Source organism: Cherax quadricarinatus, chromosome 54 (genome assembly GCF_038502225.1).
Source record: "Cherax quadricarinatus isolate ZL_2023a chromosome 54, ASM3850222v1, whole genome shotgun sequence".
NCBI lineage: Eukaryota > Metazoa > Arthropoda > Malacostraca > Decapoda > Parastacidae > Cherax > Cherax quadricarinatus.
In genome coordinates, this window is record NC_091345.1 from 9,236,841 (window position 1) to 9,260,340 (window position 23,500).

At 40.5% G+C, this 23,500-nt stretch overlaps 1 long non-coding RNA gene across 3 annotated transcripts in view; it reads right to left on the reverse strand.

Moving 5' to 3' along the window:
* Window positions 1-23,500, reverse strand: part of LOC128699099 (uncharacterized) — a 223,367-nt gene that overhangs the window by 149,366 nt on the left and 50,501 nt on the right. For all 3 annotated transcript variants that reach the window (XR_008408543.2, XR_008408544.2, XR_008408542.2), the window contains exon 2: window positions 5,245-5,364. This is a non-coding gene — a long non-coding RNA (uncharacterized lncRNA). The remainder of the gene's footprint in view (window positions 1-5,244; window positions 5,365-23,500) is intronic.

Below are 23,500 nucleotides of genomic sequence, written 5' to 3' on the forward strand. Positions count from 1 at the left end.
AATATTGTTTTCGTAGAGGCTCAATTCCTGCCAAAAATCAACAGAAGTGTGAAAGTGGCCATCTTGTCCTTTTTTTTGCACGATTATTAAAAGATATACCAGGGATAAAGATTTTTTTTAATATGCATATAGACGCAAAATATTGAAATATGAAATGCAAATGTAAATTTCTGCAAAATATAAGATGAAGAATTGTGCAACAGTAAGAAGACGGCAACTACAAAATACACGAGAGCAGTCTAAAAAAAAAAGACAAAACAAGGTTATTATTTTTCCTTGTATTTCATGAAAGATTAAACCCGTGTGCATCATTGAGCTGAAGTAGGAGGGAGACGGAGAGCATGGATGATGAGAGGAGAAAGATGGCACGGGTGAAGAGGACACAGGGAAAGAAAGGGTGAAGATGAAACAGGGAAGGTAGGGGTGAAGAGAGAGAGAGAGAGAGAGAGAGAGAGAGAAAGCATACCATCTTTATAACCTAACACTGAGTCATAGGTTCCTTGTGTCTGAATGTACATACCGTCCCCTAGAAGTCAATTTCCATAACTTCTTACCCTCTTATGTGCCTCTTAGATAACTTCCCGCCCCCTCTCACACTCGTCCTGCTTGTCTCCCTCATCCTCGTTCTCGTTCATCTCGTCCAATCCGTCCTCGACCTCGTCATTCTCGTCTGCTTTCTCATCGTTCTCCTTCTCTCGGTCTCTCAACAGTGAATATTACCAACATATTCTGCACCGCATACCTCGCGCCTCCCATTTATCATGGCGTGAAGTATATGTTCATTTCAGGCAGGTGTTACAGTGCTATTTGCATATGCGCGAAATTAAACTGGACAACGCTGTACTGTACTTCCTGTGTGTTGTGTTGTGTTGCTGTGCTAGCCTGTCTACCCCTGTGGTTGTGCCTGCCTGTCCACCCATTGTAGTTTTGCCTGCCTGTCCACCCATTGTAGTTTTGCCTGCCTGTCCACCATTGTGGTTGTTCCTGACTGTCCACCCCTGTGGTTGAGGCTACTTGGCCCAATAATGTCCAGGCCTACTATATATTATATCCTGAATATATGTGCCTTCTCATTTCCTTGCTGGCTTGCTCTCTCTCTCTGCTCTTTTTCCTTGGTCTGACTGACTCTCTCTCTCTCTCTCTTTCTCTAAAAGATGTGTTTAGTTACCGATAGATGTGCAATGAGACACGTGTAGCAAGTATTAGGATATTTAGTGAGGAGCTAGTTCCTTCGAGAGAGCTTTCGCAATCCAGTAAAAATGAGAATAAACAAGGTAATGCAGGGTGAAGAGAGTGTGAGGTTGGTGTAGAGGGACGGGGCCACTACTCTTCTAATCGCAGTGTCTGGATGGAAGGAAGAATCAATTTAGCCAAAACTTGCGAAGTAATGAAGCTCCCAGAGGTGTGAGCGACAGCGTTGGCGATTACAATGACCGCATTTGGCAGACGTCAGCGTTGGAGTAGATAAGAAAGACATTTGCAACAGTTAGGTATCTATTCCGTAACCTTTCGCCTACACAGTAAGCTTCTTCAGTCGAATACAGCGAGGAACCAGAAGCATTAGAGGTGTAAACATGATGTAATCAGTCCATCACCCTCGAAGACGTAGTATTGAGGTGATCAGTCCTTCAGCCTGGAGAAGAGTTCGGCTTAGTAGTCTCTAACAGTGTTTCCGTCTGGGACATTGTTCCAGACGAAACGCTTTCAGAATAAAGATACTAATTGTTGCACATGTGTCTTTCTTATCAACCTGTCGGTATTGTATACCATTATCACGTTCCCAGCGTGTGAGTAGGCCCTCTTCACTGGTGATAAGTCTGGCCTCGGTAATCTTCCTAAGGTGATTGTTGCGGTTACAATGATGGTCGCAGGGATCCCCGACTCACTATACCTCTCCTCAGTCACTATCCTTATGTTTTACTTGTCTCTGCATGAACTGATAAAATCCCTGGCTGACGAAAAGGCTTGTAATAAAATACCATAACTCGCACATTGTGTCGGTCCACTGTACCATTTTATATATTCCTGTCTGACACAGCGGAGTTATGGATATTTTACATAGAGAATATTTTTGACCTCTAGCCCAAAACTTACAGCTTAACAGCCATTCTTTCTTGGAGGATTACCTTTAAGAGAAAGTCTTCCTGAAACACCCCTTCCCTCTGGCGCTTCATATATTCCTGTCAGGAGAGTGTAGCTTAACTTTTGGTACAAGCAGAATAGTTCTCTAACAGGGTACACCTTACGAAGCTGCTGCCTCACCCTTAAACCCACAGCTAGAACAACACATTCTCAATAAGACTGCCATAACAAGCAATCAACAGAGCATTAGAATAGCCAGGAAACTACGACATCTCTGCAACACCAGCAAATGGAGTGAACCAAAACGAAGAAGCATCCTCAACGTCTCATCTCGTTTAGCAATTTTAATGCTAAGGGTTTGATCAAATGGAACCATCCCTGATTTAGCACGATGGTGTTGGAAGTTGTAATAAAATCTGTGTCTAAGCATTTTCTCTTAAAATTGTCGCTTTTCCTAATAACTAGCGTGGTTTCTCACCATTTCAGTAAATAGTTGTGAAAGCTTCTGTGTTGAACTCAAAGCTCAGTTGCCAACATCTTATCCAAAACCAACATTAGAGTCGTAAACATAGTTTTCAGTTACATTAGGGACCTAATCAAATGGCGACAAAGTAACAAACACCAATGCCGGGATCTACATCATTCCTTGCGGAAAGTTTGATACTTTTTACTTGGGATAAACACGCAGAGAATTTAACACTAGAATTAAGGAACACAGAAATACTTGCCAGAGAGACGACACTAGCAATGTGTGCATTTTACATCGTATCACCTTTAACCACTCGATGAATTTTCCAGAATTAAAATTATTTTAAAAACAAGGCAGACGGACGCAGCAAACTGTGCCTGGAATCAGCTGTAATCACGACTGCCAACACCATTTCATAAAACTCGAGGTCTATCACCATCTCCGAGGCTTTAGCATAGTCGATCCTTCCTAATACTACATAGTCATCACCTGAGACCTCGCCTCATTGCAAGTGACTTCACTCTCTACCTCATCCACCGTCCCTCCACCGCAGATTATGCTCAACACTACACCTCACCGACCTCTCTGCAGCCACCATACAACCCTCTGATTTATCTGATTTTGTATGACTTGATAAAATCCATGCCTGGCGAAGAGTCTTCTAATAACTTACCATTACCAGAACATTGTGTCCTCATCATGCATTTTAAAGAAGATATAATTTAAAAAAAACTATAGCAGTCGAGTAATGAATATTGTTTTTGTAATTATCATTAGTGGAATTATTATTATTATTATTTGGAAGTGCTGAACCTGTAGGGGGTCATAAACCGGAATAGGAAGTAACCAGGTCCTATCGAAATAAAGGGGGGGGGGAGAATAGCTTCAGCTCGCTGGATCAAGAGCCCTGCACCAAGGCACAACCCCCCCTCCTCTCTTTTGAAGGGAAATGATGCATAGAAAAGAGAGAGACGCCATTGTACACGTTGAATAAAGACACATAATTTGCAATCATCATTTAATTAGCGCCGAGTGTTTTGTTTGTAAATATATCATAATTTTTCAAAATAATGTTGATATTATGTAAGAATGATGAGAGTAATTACGTAGCATAATGTAGCTCAATTAGCAGATGCTACATATTACGCCCGTTGAATTAACTCTTTTATGTCGAAATGGAGGTTACGTATTATGCTTTGTGATATATTAGCCAGTCATGTGTCCTGCAGTAATAAATGAAACAATCCATTTCAGCTGAAAGGTAAATGTTAGAGTGTAAAAATTCAGGTTCAAAGGTTTAATAGAGGGTAGAGGTTATTGATGGCAGGTGGGTTACTGATTACAGTGACAGGTGAGTTACTGATTACTGTGACAGGTGGGTTACTGATTACAGTGACAGGTGAGTTACTGATTACTGTGACAGGTGAGTTACTGATTACTGTGACAGGTGAGTTACTGATTACAGTGACCGGTCGGTTACTGATTACAGTGACAAGTGGGTTATTGTTGAGTGCTGTGATAGGCGAGCTAACGAGGAGTACAGTGACAGGTGGGTAACTGTATAGTACTGTGACTGGTGGGTTATAAAGGTTGTGACAAGTGGGTTATTGATGAGTGCTGTGGCAGGTGGGAATCGGCAGACCCGTAGGGGTAATACAGCACCTGAGGAATTTAAGGTAATCAGGTTTGATCCAAGGATCCTTGGACCAAAAATCCTTCACCAGCATTAAAACACCCATTTTGATAGGCCAATCATTGATTAAGACAAACTTATTAGAATTACTGCTAAAAATTACTAGAAATAATAACTTCAGAAATAATAAAACTACTAAAATAATAATAATTATTATTATCATTATTAATGCTACAAAAAACTACATATAAAATAATCATGACACGAGTCCTGAACTAGTAACAGAAATGCAAAACATTGAGCAATTTGTACAGGCATGCAACACCATAAACAATGCGCATAGAGCGCATAGAGATGCAACACAACAATGCGTACAGAGGTGTAACACAATGTAAACAGGGTTGCAACACATACAAATTCATGCATCGGGATTTGTAGCTTCGAACCGAAAAAAATCATACCACCATATTATTTATATACAAATGTTTTTTTTTGCAAGGCTGGGATTATTGTTGTGGTGATTTTTAACAGTGTTGTTCCTCCCTGTGATTGTTACAGTACTGCCAGTCCTGTCAGTCATGGGAAATACCTCTTAGTGCCTGGGTTCCAACTATCTTCTACTTCCTCAGTTCGACCCTGATTGCTTTAACACGCTGAGAGAGAGAGAGAGAGAGAGAGAGAGAGAGAGAGTACGTTGGAAAGACTGACAGCAGGTTAGGTAAGGTTTGTCAGGAAACAGGATAAGTGTTTCCTCATGCGCGTCTTAGTCATTTGATAACCCACAGCTGGAGCTTTTGGTCATCTGACTGAAGTCTTCCGATGGGTTACCGACTGACAACAGGGTCCTTGCAAATTTACACCCAGGTTATCTGCTTATTAGAACTATCTACCTGTATCCAGATTAAGGATTGTTGTGAATTATCTAGGTGTATGAGTTAAGGATAAAAAAGCAGGACAGAGATAAATAGATTGAGAGAGAGAGAGAGAGAGAGAGAGAGAGAGAGAGAGAGAGAGAGAGAGAGAGAGAGAGAGAAAGAGAGAGAGAATTATGAATCCAAACCTTATCAAAGACGAGCTGTGGTCTGAGAAAACAGGAATTGGAGAGGGCGCCACCAGAACTGGTCTTTTCGAAGATAACCTGCAAATCTTGAGTCGTCTCCAGTATCGTGTGGGAATTCTCCTGAAAAAAAACAAAACAGTCAGCATTTTCATAACTGTCTCATTATTCTGTATTAATCGTTTCAACTTTAAAGATGGGTTTTAAACGGGATGATTAATAGTGAAGGAAATTACGGACATGTGAAAGGCAATCAGATTTATCATATACACCGGAAATAGTTCCATGTTATTAGCATATAGATGGAGAACTAAATCCGTATGGGAATGTTAATACAAGGATTGAGTCGGACAGGTGCGTTAGTCTAATGTTTGTTCTTATTCTTGAATATGAAGAGGGGAAAGGGCAAGGCTTTTTCTTTAAAATCTTCTGCTCAGAGGCCTAGTCTGTTGTCAGAATTATAACCGCTTCTAAACACTTTCTGCAAGTTCGGTTTTCTTCAGTGTAGCTCACGATGAAAATGATTTTTGTTACTCCGACCACAAAAAACTCTTAGGGACTTAACACAATTTAAGTTAAACATTAGAGATCAACATTCAGCGGGTGTACAAGCCATCCCTTGTTAGAGCTGTGTGATAGAATACGTAGGGTAAACAGGCAAACACACACCAGAAACGAGAATGACTCGTGTGTGGCACATGGACACGTAATAAAGTCACAGTATAAAATCGGTCACAGGCAAAATTGCCTCAGAGCGAATTAGATTAATTAAGGGTAGGTTACTATAAGTTACTTTAGGTTACTTTAGGTTACTTTAGGTTGGGTTAGGTTACAGTAGATTAATTTCGGCTAAGTCAAATTAGGTTACATTAAGATTACGTTAGGTTAGATTTGGTTAGGTTAGATTTTAGGCTAGGTGAGGTTAGATTTTAGGCTAGGTGAAGTTAGATTAAGGTTAGGTTAGGTGAGGTGAGGTTAGATTAAGGTTAGGTGAGGTGAGGTTAGATTAAGGTTAGGTGAGGTGAGGTTAGATTAAGGTTAGGTGAGGTGAGGTTAGATTAAGGTTAGGTGAGGTGAGGTTAGATTAAGGTTAGGTGAGGTGAGGTTAGATTAAGGTTAGGTGAGGTGAGGTTAGATTAAGGTTAGGTGAGGCGAGGTTAGGTTAGGTTAGGTGAGGTTAGCCGACACTATATTCCAATATAAGCAATAAGAAACTTTTTTCCATGTGATCTCTTGTTTATCTGCCCAAAACCCTGAGACAGGAACACTGAGATGTAAGACAGAAACATTATGGGATGTGAGACAGGAACACTGTCTCACATCATGGAAGGGAAAGAAACCAGAAAAAAGTATTTAGAAGCAGCTTTACGTTCAGTATTCCTGAGTAGCGGAAAATCTCTGCTTGTCTATCTCTGTCCCATACACCTGGATAATGCACCACAATTCCTAATCGGTTAGGACTTCCAAGTTTTCTGCTACATGTAATTCCCTGTGGTACAGTAGGACTACCACTGACGCTTAAATCACTAGTCATTTTTCGAACTTTACCTGAAATTATTGCATACATAAATTTTCACTTGCCTTATTCGGCAAGAAGAGCGTTGCTATTTAAGCCAAAATCACAGGTTTTACCAATTCATCACGACATTTTATTTCCTATATTTACTTGCGAAATTTTACTACATGTAAACGATATGTCGTGTATCTGTATTAATAAGTCTTGTTTTCTTGACACTTATCACTACTTGTTGGCTGTTGCTACAGTTTTACATTCTGTCTTTATCTGACGAAAACCTGAGCCTTGAACTACACCTTCTGACCTTTCAACATAAACCAGACATGAGAAGGATTTCTCAAGAGTAACTCGACTGGGAAATTGAAACCCAGACTAAATTTTTATGTCAGTTGTTGACACGTCAAGAACATTTTTTTACCCCAAGAGCAGAAGTATGATTAACTTAAGCAATAGAGTCTAGTTTTATGACCCCATTGTTATTAGTTTCTTAAATATATCATTATAATCAAAGAAAGCGCTAAACCGACAAGGATCGTACAGCGCTGCGGGGCAGAAAATAGTGCTGGGGCTATAAACAGCTAGGTGGAGAGGAGATCAGAGGTAAGATGAGAAATAGGGTGGACGGGCCACTCACCTCTGCAACCCCACCTCCTACTCCACCCTCCCAACCTCTTCCATTTTTCCAGCCCTCCCCTCCCTCTTCCTTCCCATCTTCACCAACCCTCAGGTCAGAGAACTTCGAACTTCGGGTGGAAGGGACGCTAAGGGCTACGTGTCAAAGTTCATATAGTAAAGCAGTTGCTGACAAAGTCAAAAAGTGATCGTAAGTCAAAGGCTGGGCCGTCCGTAAGTAGGGAAGATAAAGTAAGAGTGGCAGAGCGGCGGCGTTGGAGGTAAATCCTGCGAGCTCGTTGGTAAACCGGGCAATCTACAAGAAAGTGAAGAACTGAAATGGGGACCCGACAAACCTCACAGAGAGGAATAGGGTGTCTTTCCATGAGATACCCATGGGTAAGGTGAGTATGGCCGATGCGGAGACAGGAGAGTGCAGTCTCCTGAGTACGGGAATGGAGGAAAGATGGCCACAAACCTAAAAGCGGTTTAATTAATAGAGTGCAATTTGTTAGGGTGCATGTCCGACCACCGTTGTTGCCAACGACCGCGAAGACGCGCAGAGATGATTGGAAAATAATCTCTGAACGGAATACCCCTATAGGAAACAGGAAGATCATGTACTACTGACCGCGCAGCATCATCCGCTTGTTCATTGCCCTGCACATCAACGTGTCCAAAGACCCAACAGAAAACGACATATTTGTTCTTAAATATAGCACGGCAAGTTTCATCTAATATGGCTAGTTTTAGCTGTCTAGCCTGTTCAGTTTCATCTATCCAGCGTTGCTAATTTCATCTATTCAGCGTGCTAGTTTCAACTATCCAGCATAGTGTGTTTCATGTATCCTGCGTTGATGTTGTTACCGGAATTCAACCCCAACAAATACAAGGTTATGAAAATTGAGGAGGGGGAAGGAATACCGAAAAAGCGATTCAGTGAGAAGAACCAAGGGGGAAGCAGTCTGCCGAGGATATTACCTAAGACGCACATTAATCGAATAATCTCTGCGGCGAATGTTCGTTTGACAAATTAGTCCTGAAGTTCAGGGAAATGAATTATGAAGTGTGATTACAGGTGCTGAACCTGATTAAATTAGAGCATAGTATAACCAGGGGAGACATAATAACATACAAAATTCTAGGAGAACTTGACGAGATGAAGAGGGATCGATATTCAGTAACAGAGAATCGCGTACACAAGGGCACAGTAGGAAGTTAAAGAGACAGAAGAGTCGTAGGGATGTCAAGAAGTATTTTTTTTTCAGTTTTAGCGTAGCCAGGAGGTTTAATGACCCGGAGAAAAAGGTGGTGGAGGCAGAATCTATACATAATTTTAAGAGTAGATGTAATAAGGCTCGTGAGGCTCGTGAGGGAAAAGTTCAATAGATAGGAGTAACGAGGGAGTATATAGTAACAAGAGTTTCATTGCCGGCTACTTGTTAAGGTAGGGTAAGTCAAGCTCCCGCTATCCCTTCCCCTCCTTCTTCCCCCCCCCCCGAAAGGTGACGTGTGGGGCTCCAGTCCAAACAGTAATCACTAGACTCACAGCTCCCAGCACTACTGTAAGTACATGCCTGCCTTGTATTCTAGTGGATTTATTGGTTGAAAGCTTCACTTTTGACCAATAAACTTAGTTCTTTCAGTCTTGCTCTAAGTTGACTGTTGTAATAATCACCACATCTTTTAGGTATTGTACTTATCATAGAGAGTGATTTCTTAAGCAGTGGGTAACCTGTCTATCTTTCCAGCTTGGATGACAGAGGGGGTCACCTGCCAATCAACGAGTAGAACTGATGGAGATGGACTAACGTCCTGAGACTTCCCCTTTTTGGATTTAATTACCTGTGCACCTGTATGAAATTGCAGGACGTAACCCCTCATCATTACAGCGGTAAAGAACCTGCTTTCCTGTCATCGGGATAGAATACTCAAGGCTATACTATGAAGAACTAGCCAGTGGGTTGTAACCAACACCTGTGACCCCTCCCCCCCCCCATCGGCAACGGGTACTATTTCAACAAGCAGTGTCACCAACACCAGACACCCAAGTTTTATATTAGCATTGAATTCAGTTATTTTTCATTTTTCATTTTCTTTAATGTAGGATTAATATTTCATATTTAAGTGTTTTATATTTTATATTTTCTATATAATAAAGTGTTTATGTTTGTCTGTTATTATTTCTTTTTCTATTCATTAATTTTCCTGAGGAGGAGCCAGCCTTGGTAATACTGTCTGAAGTTATTACAGGGCTGAGTAAGCCTTCACAAGTGGCGACCTTGCCAGGATCAACTCTACTGAATCAAGATTCAACTCCATCTCGAATCTACCATTGGAACTTCAACGCCGCATACCACAGACAGTTACCACCAGCCATGAGTAATCATTCTCTATGGTAGGACTACAGTACAGGTATTTAAAAGATTTGGTGATTGTTATGGTCTCAATTTATTGTAAGTCAAATCAAGGCAGGAATACTAGTTAATTCTGCCATCTATTTTTGTGTGAGCTTGAAACACTTTGGAGGATTAGACTCTAGGGACCCGAGATTTTCCAGTGACAATTTGTTTCATTGAGCTCTTTATTATATCAAGGGAACTGTCATAGGACACTCTTGATTTGTTGGTGAGAAGATTGGATGGTCAAGTGACCCCATTCTACTTACTGTTTGCTCGGAGCCGGCATAGAACCCTTCGTTTTAATTAATACATATTGTTTAATTGAAGCAGGGATCGAGCCCTCTGGTTTATTTACAGTTTGAGCGGAGCAGGAATTGAACCCTCCGTTTTCTTTAATACCCGTTTCATTTCCCCTGATAGTTTAAGTTATTCTTGCAAGCATGGAGGAATACCAGTTTTGGATGAACGCTGGAAGTAAGTTAGGAATAACAGGGAAAAATTTAGAATCTTTCATTAGTGCTAAGATCCAGGAAAGACTTGAAAGAGAGAGAATTGAGAGAGAAGAGAGACAGTTAGAATGGGAAAGAGAAGAAGAAAAGGAGAGAGAAAATCGAAAGAGAAGAGAAAAAGGAGAGAGAGAGAATCGAAAGAGAAGAGAAAAAGGAGAAAGTGAACCTTGAAAGACAGGAGAAAAAGGAGAGAGAGAGAATTGAGAGAGAAATCCAAGAAAGACAGTTAGAAAGAGAAAGAGAAGACAAAAAGGAGCGTGATAGACTTGATCGTGAAGAAAGAGCTAGAGAACGTGAGGAACAGGCTAAAATACATGAGGAACAGGCTAAAATGCGCGAGGAACAGGCTAAAATAAGAGAACTTGAGGAAAGAGCAAAGGATAGAGAAGTTGAGGAAAAACCTAGAGAACTTGAGTTAATAGAGAGAGAAAAGGATCGCGAGCTCGAAAAATCTCGCCTTGAATTAGAGAATAAAAAGTTAACTTTTACACAACAACAATTAGAGGAAGGAGTAATGGAACAACGTGCAGTCAGTGCACATATTCCAACACCTAATTTACCTCCCTTCACAGAGGGAGAAGACATAACTTCATACATTATCAGGTTTGAAAATACCGCTACCCTCTGTGAATGGCCTGCTGACACCTGGGCTACCAGGTTAGGAATGTTATTTTCTGGTACAGCCTTGAATATCTATGCAACTTTGTCGCAGGATATCATATGTAATTATAACCTACTGAAGAAGGCAATCCTTAAAGCATATCAAAAAACCACTAATTCTTACAGGAAAGATTTCAGGTATGCCACCTTACAGCCTGGCCAGAACTTTCAGCAGTTACAGGTAACACTCTTTCGTTTGTTCGACTTTTGGATAGAGAGTTCAGGAATTGATCACAGTTATGAATCTCTTAGAGACTTCATGGTTGCTGACCAGTTCCTGACAGCTCTTCCCCATCAGATACGAACATTCATCAGAGAACGTAACCTGATTAAAGCTGAGGAAGTTGCTGAGGCTGCTGACCTGTATGCTGAGGCTCACAATTCCTATAAAGACCTAAAGGGATCGAACCCTAAGGGCAAGGGTTCATCAGACCTTAAGAAATCAAAGCCTCTAGTGGAAAGTAAAGTGACTTCTTTTATTCCTGTTTGTCATTTGTGTGGTGTTAAGGGACATAAACGTCCAGATTGTCCTTCTAAGAAGGTCCAAAAAGTTGGAAGATGTTTTAAAGACTGTAATGACCAAGCACCCTTCTGTTCAGGAACAGTTAATGGACTTAATGTATCTACCATTTTACGAGACACTGGATGCACATGTATAGTCATTTCTGATAAGCTGTTCCATAACCTTAAAGAAACTCATTCCTCTGCTATACTTTCAGACTACTTGGGCCGTACGGACACTTTTCCTACCATCCGTTGTTACATTAGGTCTAAATGGTTCACAGGTTGGTCTGAAGCCGTACTAGCTCCCATCACTTCTTGCTCCGTACTAATAGGTAATGTAAAAGGTGCCATTCTTCCTTCTGAGGTTGACCTTTCATCACCAAAGATGGACATAGGTGTTTCAGATCCTCTTTCTGTAGAGTCAGAGAAACCCCTCGAAAGTTCAGATGAGACAATGTCTCGTGAGATTCATGTGGGATTAAAAACCAGTGATGCTACTCTCGAAAGCGAGGTAGTAGGATCACCGGTTCACTTATTAGATGAAAGTGAAGATATCACCTCCGATACTATAAATGTCTTGACTAGGGCTCAGACCAAAGCCCAGGCTTCTCCTACTGTCCATCCTTTGATTTTCCCTGACTTTAAGCCTTTAGACATATCGAAGGACTCCTTTGTCAATTTACAACGTAATTGCCCTTCTCTTCAGAATTGCCATAATGCCGCTAAACAAAATCAAGTTATCCAAAGGAAAAACTTTTCATATAAATTTGAATATATAAAAGGTATCTTGTACAAGTCAGTATTCAAATTAAATTCAGATGAGATAGACTATTCCATCTTAGTTGTTCCAAGTCAATGCAGAGAGACTGTTCTTAAAATGGCTCATGACCTGCCAGTGGCCGGACATTTCTCGCATCGTAAAACCTTAAATAAAATTAGGGAAACCTATTTTTGGCCAAAAATGTCCTCAGATATCACTACCTATTGTAGATCGTGTAAAGTTTGCCAACTGTCATCCTCCCGAGGTACCAGGCGAGTACCTATGGTCAAAATGCCAGTCTTTACGGTACCTTTTGAAAGAGTAGCTATTGACATCGTTGGTCCTTTATCTCCACTTTCATCTGGGGGACATAGATATATATTAACATTAGTTGATTATGCTTCGAGTTTCCCTGAAGCCATACCCTTAAAGACCATAACCACTACAAAGGTGGCTGAAGCCCTTTTGTCCATCTTCTCCAGAGTGGGCATCCCTAGAGAAATTTTGTCTGACCGTGGGACACAATTCACATCTGACTTAATGCAACATCTATACCAACTTCTGGGAGTGAAGCCTCTCTTCACCACACCCTATCATCCCAGCTGTAATGGGAGGATTGAGCGCCAGCATTCGATTCTCAAGTCCATTTTATGGAAACTTTGCTCCCTTAAACCTAAGGAGTGGCATCGTTACCTACCCTGTGCTTTGTTTGCCATGAGGGAAGTTCCCAGTGACTCTTTGGGGTTTTCACCTTTTGAACTTCTCTATGGTAGACAGGCCAGAGGCCCATTGTCCATCCTTCATGACTTATGGACTAATGAGAAGGTGAGTGCTGAGGTTCAGTCTTCTTACCAGTTTCTCCTTGACCTTAGATCCAAACTTGAGGAGACCTCTGGCATAGTTTCGAAAAACCTAAGCTTGTCAATGGACCAGTACAAAACCTATTTTGATTCCAAAAGTCAGAGGAGAAGTTTTAAAGTAGGGGGTGAAGTTCTTGTACTTTTGCCGATCAAGTCAAATTATTAGTAGCATGGAAAGGTCCATATAAAGAATTAAAAATTTGTGGGAAAGTTGACTACCTCATAGAAGTCAAGGGGAAACCTAAGCTTTATCATATCAACATCCTTAAGAAATATTACCGAAGAAATTCGGTTAACTGCCTTAATAACTTTGACTTAGTTTTTCCACACGAACTTGATACGACAACTGAAGAATGTAAGGTGTGCGTAATTGACACCTCTAACTTAGACTATGATAAAGAACTACATTACAAGGTGACTCTTGACCACTCGGACGCAACCAACATTAATATTAATGAATCTTTGGATGACCATAAGAGACATGAACTACTTCAATGTGTGAGTAACTTTTCAGACGTCTTTACTGATATTCCAGGTGTTACCTCCACGGTAGTCCATAAGATTGACTTAGTGACGGACAATCCTATCAAACGAAAATTATACCCAGTTCCAGTTCGCCTTAGGGATGCATTTGACCGAGAGGTAGACAAATTATTAAAACTAAAGATCATTGAACCTTCAGTATCTTCACATTGTTCACCAGTAGTCATGGTTAAGAAGGAGGATAATTCATATAGACTTGCTATTGACTTCAGAGGCCTTAATGCTATAACTCGGTGGGATGCTGAGCCTATGCCCTTAATAGATAGCGATCTACACAAATTTTATGACGCTTCCTTCTTTTCAGAGATTGATATTGCGCAGGCACATCATCAAGTAATGTTAGATCCTTCTTCTAAGCAGTACACCGCTTTTCCTACACACCAAGGACTGATGCAATATAGAACTATGCCCTTCGGTTTGGTAACTGCCTGTGCTACCTACGTGAGACTGATGAGAAAGGTCTTGGGTAATATGCCAAATGTTTCAGTTTATTTTGATAACATTTACGTAATGACATCCACGTGGGGCGAACATATCCAAACATTAACATCAGTTTTGCGTAGGTTACGCTCACATGGCCTCACTGCCAAGCCGAAGAAATGCTTCCTTGGGTATAACAAGATTAGATATCTTGGACTGATACTTTCTAATAACTCTCTGCAGCCTCTCCCCAGTAAGATCAAAGCTTTATTAGAATTTAAATTCCCCAAAACCAAGAAGCTCATGCGTAGCTTTCTTGGTTCTATAAATTTTTATGCACGGTTTATCCCGAACCTTACTGATCTTACAGGCATCTTATCTGACTTCCTTAAAAAGTCTGTGAAGGAACCTCTTGAACTTTCCGACGTAGCTCGGGAAAAGTTTAATGAGATTAAAAGTATCTTTTCGAAAGACCCTATACTTAAGATTCCAGATATTAATAAAACATTTTGCTTAAGAACTGATGCCTCCAATACTGGCTTAGGTGCAGTGTTACTACAATATCATGATGGTACTCCCTTCCCTGTATGCTTCCTAAGCCGGAAACTCCTTCCCGCAGAAACGAGATACTCCACCATAGAAAAGGAATGTTTGGCCCTTGTGTGGGGAATCTCCAAACTTAAATTTTATTTGCTGGGAAAAGACTTCATTTTAGAAACGGACCACAAACCTTTGATATACCTAGAAACTTTTAAGGGAATCAACAGTTGCCTCTTGAGGTGGACATTGGCACTCCAGGCTTTTAAGTTCCATATTGTGTATATCAATGGTTCATCCAATTATTTCTCTGACTGGTTAAGTCATGACAGTCAGTAGAAGATTTCTTGCCTTACATGACTTCCATATGTTAGAACTTTTTCCTCGCCTATTCTTCTTATACTCCTTGACTATAAGTCTTGGTATGGGGGAGTGTGAGGGAAAAGTTCAATAGATAGGAGTAGCGAGGGAGTATATAGTAACAATAGTTTCATTGCCAGCTACTTGTTAAGGTAGGGTAAGTCAAGCTCCCGCTATTCCGGCTTTTTTTTCCCACCCCGAAAGTGATAGTTTGACTGCCGGCTGCTTGTTAAGGTAGGGTCAGTCTAGCTCCCGCTATCCCTTCCCCTCCTTCTTCCCCCCCCCAAAAGGTGACGTTTGGGGCTCCGGTCCAAACAGTAATCACTAGACTCACAGCTCCCAGCACTACTGTAAGTACATGCCTGCCTTGTATTCTAGTGGATTTATTGGTTGAAAGCTTCACTTTTGACCAATAATAAACTTAGTCCTTTCAGTCTTGCTCTAAGTTGACTGTTGTAATAATCAACACATCTTTTAGGTATTGTACTTATCATGTAGAGTGATTTCTTAAGCAGTGGGTAACCTGTCTATCTTTCCAGTTTGGATGACAGAGAGGGTCACCTGCCAATCAACGAGTAGAACTGATGGAGATGGACTAACGTCTTGAGACTTCCCCTTTTTGGATTTAATTACCTGTGCACCTGTATGAAATTGCAGGACGTAAACCCTCATCATTACAGCGGTAAAGAACCTGTTTTCCTCTCATCGGGATAGAATACTCAAGGCTATACTGTGAAGAACTAGCCAGTGGGTTGTAACCAACACCTGCGACCCCCCCCCCATCATCGGCAACGGCTACGATTTCAACAAGCAGTGTCACCAACACCAGACACCCAAGTTTTATATTAGCGTTGAATTCAGTTATCATTTATATTTTTCATTTTTCATTTTCTTTAATGTAGGATTAATATTTCATATTTAAGTGTTTTATATTTTCTATATAATAAAGTGTTTATGTTTGTCTGTTATTTCTTTTTCTATTCATTAATTTTCCTGAGGAGGAGCCAGCCTTGGTAATACTGTCTGGAGTTATTACAGGGCTGAGTAAGCCTTCACAGGCTTGGTGGGAGTAAACCCTATTAGCGGAAAGAGGCGAAGCAAAGTGGTGATTCGATCCAAGCATCCATAAATAGGCAAGTATAAAAAGGATGAATACTCTGTGTGTGTGTGTGTGTCTGCCTGTCTGTCTCTCTGATATATACTACTCATAATCATGCTTATAATGGCGACTTCCAACTGATTAAATGTATCTACTCCACCTGTGTGTATATATATCTACTCGTGATTTCCATTTAGATTTTTTAGCAGTCTAGTTTTTGAGCGCTATATTTTTAAATTTAATTAAAGTTTGATGTTTCAATTCTGGATTCAGTTATCTCATTTTTCCTTAAATATTTTTTTTGCCTTTACATTTTTGCATTCTCACTCTTTTTCTCTTCTCCATTACTTTTCTTTCAAAATTTTCACACTCATTTTCGTATACACATTTCTGTACCCTTGCTTTTTCATCCTGAGTTCCGCTTCCAGACTTTTTCATTCTAATATTTACACATACAAAGTTTCTCTGCCGTAAACTTCATATTCAGAAATACTTTTACCTCCAGACTTTTTTACACATTGAAATTACTTTTCTATTTTTTTTTTTGCATTCAGGCTACTGCATGCTAGAATATGTATCGTTATTTATGCATTTGTGTTTGCTGCGATCTGATGTGGAAATTCCTCGTCAGAATAAATCGGATTTTTATTGCTAATGTGGTATTGTAGGGAGTTATTAATTAAAAAAATCATCGAGAATTTTAATTTACTCTGAATTGGTGATTTTTTTTCAGGGAAAAGGACAAATGGAAGTACTAATGATTGATATAAAAAAATTCTTTGGAAATGTTGATAAGTTTGTTATTCGTAAAGTTCTTAAGACTTTAACTAGTCGCGTTTCATACATTTTTGTCTGTCTCATTCGTAGAGATCCCAAGTCTCTCACTTGTCCACTTCCTAACTCTTAGGAGGAGGATGTGCAAGTGAAGGATGTCTTCACTGGAGGATGTCCAGTGAAGACGTCCTTTGGGATCGTATTTGCTTGGACATCTCCCTGTTTTCTGCAACTTTGCAAGCTTCTGATGAATTGATTGCAACACGAGGGGCCTAGAGCTATTATTCTACTCCCCCATGGACGTTTTGCATCCTGTATCGCTTGGTTTGCGATAATTGCATAATATATATATATATATATATATATATATATATATATATATATATATATATATATATATATATATATATTTGTGGTAGGGTAAGGAAGGAGTGGGTAGGGGACGGTAATTCATTTATAATACAAATGTTTACAACTCAATTAACTTCAGTATAATAATGAACGAGGTGAGGGAAGAGTCCTGAAAACTGTAATAAATTCCCAATTCCAATTTGAAGAGAGGAGGACTGGGGGGGGGAGTGTACCTTGATACTGAAGGGCTCGTAATCCAAGGAATCAGAGCCTCCCACCTATTCTACGGCTCGAACTTGTTTACCTCCCCATTCCTAGTTTTCGCTTTTCCTTGCCAACTTTTTTTTCCAGTTTGGACGACCTACTGCAGTGCTCTTAATCCAAAGAACTGGAGTTGCCTTTCACTTGAATAAAACTTGATAATTATCTTCCACTACCCGGGGGTCGTATGACTCCCTACGGGTTTAATGCTTCCATAATCATTTCATGTACATAATATTCCATCTCTGCCCCTGTTATGTGTATACTATCCTTCTTTTCTCTTTCTTTCTTCTTCAAACAATATTTCCTCTCCCTCTGTCTCTCTTCCTGTCTGTATGTCTGTCTGTCTGTCTATCTTTCTCTTCTCCATAATATATTTGAACAAGGTACTGCCACCACCATTCACCACCATCACTTCCATAAACACTACCACCATCATAGCTACCAGCGTTGCCACCACCCATCAGCAGAAGCAGCAACACTAGCCCCCCCACCACGACAACCACCACTACCACCCCTACCACCACCGCCGCCAGCACCCACAACCACCACTACCACCCCTACCACCACCACCGCCAGCACCCACAACCACCACTACCCACAACCTGTTCCCTCTCACTCACAGGTGTTAATCCAGTTATCTTCGATTTAAAATAAACTGCGTTTTATTTATTTTTCATTTGCTAGTGCTGGTTTTTAGTGCAAGTTTTAAAACACGAGTTAAAAGAGCAATAGATGAAGGAAGGAAGAAAGTCCTGAATATAAAAATAAATGGGAAATAGGATAGAGTAAAAAGGGCGAGATGAAAGCAAAATATACGAGACGAAAGATTTGTAAAGCACAAAGGAAAGGAGCAAGAGAAAGAGGAAGAACTAGGGTACCCAGAAAAAAATTATAGAAAACGAATGGGAAACTTATTCGCGAAGATATACAAAGGAAGTTAAAAGGGAGAGGAAGTAAAAGGTAGCAGAGAGTATAATAGCCATGAGGCAGGAGAACATAACAAGGGAAGAGCTGACCAGTGGCTGACTGTTGTTTCTCTCTACATAGTCTGAGAAAAAAGAATTAAGGTTATGTACACAGAAAAGTATAAGTCTTTCAGCGTATGTATGCTGAGAATTTGCTTTAATCACTATCTTAAGGATTAAAGTATTCTTGTCTGGTGGTGAAAAGTTCTTAATGACCCTAGTGTAGTTGATACGATTTAAGCACCAATGACTAACTAGGTGAACCCAAGGAGTTAAGTTACTCTGAGTGAAATATGAGATTATATATATATATATATATATATATATATATATATATATATATATATATAATGTGTGTGTGTGTGTGTGTGTCTGTGTGTGTCTGTCTGTCTGGTAGAGAACGAGATCAATGAAAGCAGAGATACATAGCTGGAAAACAGGTAAACCCAAGGAGATATTAGCGGGAACAGGAAAAAAAAATGTTTATCAAAGCAAAACAACCGTGCAGCAGTTGGTGTGAAAAATCAAAACACAGAAGAGAAAGTCAAAACATAGTGAAATAACTAAAAACACAGTGTAAAAAAAACAAAATAAAGAGAAGCTAGACACAGAGAAGAAAACTAAAACTCAGCGAGCCAAATGAAAACAGGGAGTAAGTGAAAACACTGTGGAGAAAGGACAATCAAAACAATGAGAGAGTCAAAACACAAGGGAGAGAGTCAAGACACATCGGAGAAAGCCAAAACGTAACAGAAAATTGTAAAAAAAAAAGCAGAGAAAGTCAAGATTCAACGGAGAAAGTAAAAACTCAGCGGAGAAAATTAAAACGTTTGCGGAAGATTTATGAGCTCTGAAAAATGTCGAATAATTCCACTGTGGGCTGGAAGAGCTGTGACAGTATCACTACTTAGGAATAATGTTGAAACACTGTATAAACTACATGTATGACAGAGTTATGACAATGAATTACCTGTAGCTTGTGGTGGAGTGATCGGCTCACAACCAAATGGCTCCCTGGGTTCGATTCTCAGACAGGATGAGATACAAGAGCAAGTCCCCTTACACTTGCTGCTTATGTTTACCTAACTGTAAACAGGTAGACAGGCGTTAGTCGGTTCATGTGGATAGCATCGTTGGAGAGGCTGAGGCTGGGGTTCGTTAAACAGGTTTTGCGACGAGCTGAGGAAAGATAGCGCAGTGGAACCCCGATGCTTCATTGGTTCATAGGTGGTGTTCGAACTGTGAAAAGTTTGATGTACGAAGCAGTATTTCCCAGGCTTTATCAGCCTCACACACTGGAGGATGTCTCCGAGAGTTAGGTCAGTGTCAGAGGTCACTTCAAAGCACTTCTGAAACAGAGCTTTCGTGTAAAGTGCTTTTACAACTGAAATTTAAACAAGTCAGCGTGTCAATTTTTTCTGAACGAAATTGTTCGGACTCCGGTCTGTTCGAGGTCCTGTATCTTCGAACACCAAGATTCCACTGTGTATCTTAGGAAGTAAGCTGAACTTTAAAAATAAAATATGAGCCTGGTCACACACCGGGCCGCGGGGGCGTTGACCCCCACAAACCCTCTCCAGGTATACGCCAAGTATTTTCATAAAAAAATCACAACTTAAAAAATATTTCTCACATAATTATGTGTCGATCTTGGCTGTGGATTCTATATTTCTGTCAAAGTTTCTAACTATGAATTTTCTTGGCTTTCAATGCAAGAATTATTTTCCTTTTATTTTTTATTGAATATTTTTTTTTATCTTTATTGCAACACAGTGTCACTCCAAAATTACCATCACATTTTATACCTCTTCTAAATCTAATATAAAATAAGTTCGCCAAAATATTTTTTTTATACAAATTACTCCACAATTCCTACCTTTTTTTTTCTGCCAAAAAGTGCCATACATATGCCCGCAACACTAAATTATGAAAAATAGCGCCCACACCCGCCTGACTTGTCCTAGGCCTCCCTCAGAGTAATTTTAAAAAATGGCCTTTCCCCAGATACCCAAATTAACAATTTTCCATATTCTGTACCATAAATTTTATTTATTTCTTCCCGTTCTACATCTTGGTTCCCCCTCCCCTCCATCCCCCTCCCCTCCATCCCCCTCCCCTCCATCCCCCTCCCCTCCATCCCCCTCCCCTCCATCCCCCTCCCCTCCATCCCCCCTCCCCTCCATCCCCCCTCCCCTCCATCCCTCCTCCCCTCCATCCCCCCTCCCCTCCATCCCTCCTCCCCTCCATCCCTCCTCCCCTCCCCCCCTCCCCTCCATCCCCCCTCCCCTCCATCCCCCTCCCCTCAATCCCCCCCCCTCCATCCCCTCAATCCCCCCTCCCCTCCATCTCCCTCCCCTCCATCCCCCCTCCCCTCCATCCCCCTCCCCTCCATCCCCCTCCCCTCCATCCCCCTCCCCTCCATCCCCCTCCCCTCCATCCCCCTTCCCCTCCATCCCCCTTCCCCTCCATCCCCTCTCCTTCTTGACATCTAGAATTTTACTTTTCCTAGACATCTACAATATTTTTCTCGTTCCACACCATTAAAATTTTTTCTTTACAATTACTTTTCTCAAAAAAAAAAAAAAATCTTCACTGCCTCATATCTTCACAAGTTTTAATTTTCTATAAAACGCTTTTCCTTCCTCCTCACATTCAGGAGGCATCAGGTTATTATTATTATTATTAATATTATTATTATTATTGTTTTTATTGTTATTGGGAAGCTCTAAACACGTAAGGGTCAAACAGTACCTTGAGAAAGCATGGGGAAGGGGGGGGAGGAGAAGGTCATTCAGGTTTGATCTGAAGGGGATCGAGTTCGTTGGATGAAGAGCCCTTCGCTGTCACCAAGGTACTTCCTCCTTCGAAGGGTCGTCACAACATCAGTAAGTCTTTCTTTTTTTTTTAATTCATTGCTTATTCTGAGGAGTTTCCCCCCGACACTCGTTCCATACAACTGTCAGTAGTAATTCCAGTCATATACATTACAACTTTCTTGAAGTGGCAAGCATATAAATCCCAGCCCTCGAATGTATATTGATAAAAATTGGGATGTACAAAACGAAACACAGATAATGTTAAAAAAATTCTGCTTGAAATTGGACTTCCAATTTTGGTTTCCCATTTTTCGTACATTTACAAGAGAAAAAGTCTCTTAATATGGGAAAGAAAAGTAGCAAAAGCTAAAGACTGGGGAAGAAATGTCACAAAAGAAAGAGATGCGTAACAAAAGCCAGACACTGAGGGGAAAAAAGAAGCGTGAGACTAAGAAGTAAGAGACGTAAGATGAGTAACAAGAAAGTAGACACTGACAAAGAAAAGTAACGAAAGCTAATTACTGAGGGAGTAGAAGAGTAACAAAAGCTAAACACTGAGAAAGATACACAACAAGAGCTAAACTAAAGCGGGGTGAAAAAACGTGCAACAGTTGAATAAAAGTAAAAATTTAAAACGTTAGATGCAAAGAGTTTTCGTGAGCAGTTTTTTTTCTCTTCCCTAACTTTGCTGGAGCCTCAGCAGACTGGAAAGTTAAATAATTAGGTAAGTAAACTAGAATACATGTGCGAGCGCTCGCGCACACGCGCTCGCACGAAAAACGCGCTTGCACGCGCACACACACGCGCACACACACACACACACACACACGCACAGACATGGAAGCACACACGCATACACATACGCACATAGGTAGATTGACAATGCCATGGACGTTAGGACGCATTTCTTGAGCGTCAGGCAGCAGTGCACAGATTAACTGGAACAGATTTGCTGGATCAGATTAGACAGTCATACAGTAAAAACAGACACAATTTATAGAATTGAAAAGAAATAAAGGCAGGTAACTGGAGAGTCGAGAGGCAGTCCCGTGAGCATGAACTGGAAAGAAATCAAACATGAAGACTGAACAGAAGGCTGAGAAGGAAGTAAGAGAGACAAGAGATTAGCAACAAGCATCCTGTCCATGAATGGTATACATTACCGACAGGATAAAGAATTAGATACATGTGCGACATCTGGGTGTCTTTATTCGTAGATGTTTCGCCATCTTGAAGACAGCTGCACAGAGGGCAAGGCAACAGCAGCTCTACTGTTCAAGGAGGCTTTCAGTCCTAGAAAGAGTGAACGGGAAAACCGGATCCGCATGGCCACCCCCCCCAAAAAAAAATAGAGAAGAAAGTAATGGAAAAAGAGACAGTAATGGAAAACATAACGAGCCAATATATGAGGAAATCTGCAAGACTGAGATGTGAGAATGAGTCGTCAAGACTTGGCTCGATATTCACTCTAAATGAAGTACATATTGGAAAACTGATTCTAGGATATAATTGGATGTAAGTACTCATTGCTAAGCTCTGATTCTCTATTACAATTGGGAATGGGAAGAAAAATATCATGGGAGAACCTAAAACCATAACAGAAGAGAATTACACTTGAAAACGAAAGTGAAAAGGAAGACAGCTCACCAGATTATGGAAAGAGTATACAAACTGGTGTGAGATGAAAGAAAGATTTAAATTAGACATGTGAAGAAGACATGCAAAATAAAGAATCGCCTGTGTTGCATGGTGGTCGGAACAAGGGAGTAAAGAACAGAGAAGAAATACAGAGAACAGAGAATAGAAGAAAACAAAGAAGTAGTAAGAGGAGTTAGGGATGATTATGGATAGATAAGAATGTTGAGACAAATTTTTTTTTAAATTATATAGCAGAAAAAACTAAAACAGAACACTTGCTCATAATTACACAAGAAAATTTGCTGTGAAGAGCCAGGTGATAAGGTTGAAAGATAAATGAAGAATAATCACGGTAGACGACAGGAAATTCCATACTAGAGAAGACGGTAGTCAGGCTACAGCACTCACACTAGAAAACATTCAAATGAGAAAAATCAAGCAAGGATACGAAAAGAACTTGACAAAGCCTTCCGGTGAAAGGCTTCAGTCAGGTGACCAGAAGCTCCAGTGGCGGGTTATTATATGGCAAGATTCACGTCAGGAAACATTTGTCCTGCTTCCTAACAAAACTAGTGAGAAATGATATGGGGTAAAGGGATAAATGAGAGAAAGTGAGACGAAATGAGAAAAGATGAGAACAGAAAATGTAAGAAATAAAGGAAAGAAGAT